The following is a 1,075-nucleotide window of genomic DNA, read 5'->3' on the forward strand; positions in this document are numbered from 1 at the left end:
CTAACTCTAACTCTAACTCTAACTCTAACTCTAACTCTAACTCTAACTCTAACCTAACTCTAACTCTAACTCTAACTTTAACTCTAACTCTAACTCTAACTCTAACTCTAACTCTAACTCTAACTCTAATTCTAACTCTAACTCTAACTCTAACTCTAACTCTAATTTTAACTTTAACTTTAACCTTAACTTTAACTTAACTTTAACTTTAACTTTAACTTTAACTTTAACTTTAACTTTAACTTTAACTTTAACTTTAATCCTAACTTTAACCAAAATTACAACCTTTAACCAAAATTAAACCTTAACTAATTTTCTATAGTTATTTCGCAACCTGACACCATGTTGTGTCTTCGAGTGTCAGATTGATGATGTCTCTTTATTGAAGTAAAGCTAATGAGCAGGGAACGGATTTTATGGAAATTGCCTTTTTTTCTGCTAAAGAGATAAATTATATTCGATTAAGAATGTCCACGATTTAGCTTTCCCTGATTCCATATATACACATTTGATGTTGCCTTTTTTGCCTTTTTTAAGATATTTGCCTTTTTGCCTTTTCTAACTTTAAAAAAGTGATTATAGCATTTACAATTTTTGTTTAAAATTAAAAAATATACACATGCCCATGCGGCTTATAGAAGCGCAGGGACCTCTTGCCAAATTGGTGTTGGAAAAATTTAAATCCGTTTTCTCAGCTAAGGTAGGCTTAGAGACAATAAGGGGTGTGGATAAAATTGTAAAGGGCGAGGAAAACGCCCTTATTCCTGATAATATGAACGTTTCAAACGTTCCATATTTAAATTGGGCTCCACTTGTATCAACTTACGTCGAGCGCACATTTAGTACATTCAAGGCTTTTCTTCGCGAAAATCGAATGAAAATGCTGCCAGAAAACTTCAAAATGCATCTTGTGGTTTAATGTTACTACAACTATACAGATAAAAGTTTTATGAGTTAGAAACTCGAAAGGATAAAATAGTCAAAGATTCGAAGTACAAACTTTTCATATAATAAATCTAGTTCATAGTTTTTCTATTTTTACTTGTAATATAAACATTTCTAAAATAAATGTATT

This window comes from Rhagoletis pomonella, unplaced genomic scaffold (genome assembly GCF_013731165.1).
Source record: "Rhagoletis pomonella isolate Grant_MI unplaced genomic scaffold, Rhpom_1.0 Rhpom_scaffold_00007, whole genome shotgun sequence".
NCBI classification, from domain to species: domain Eukaryota; kingdom Metazoa; phylum Arthropoda; class Insecta; order Diptera; family Tephritidae; genus Rhagoletis; species Rhagoletis pomonella.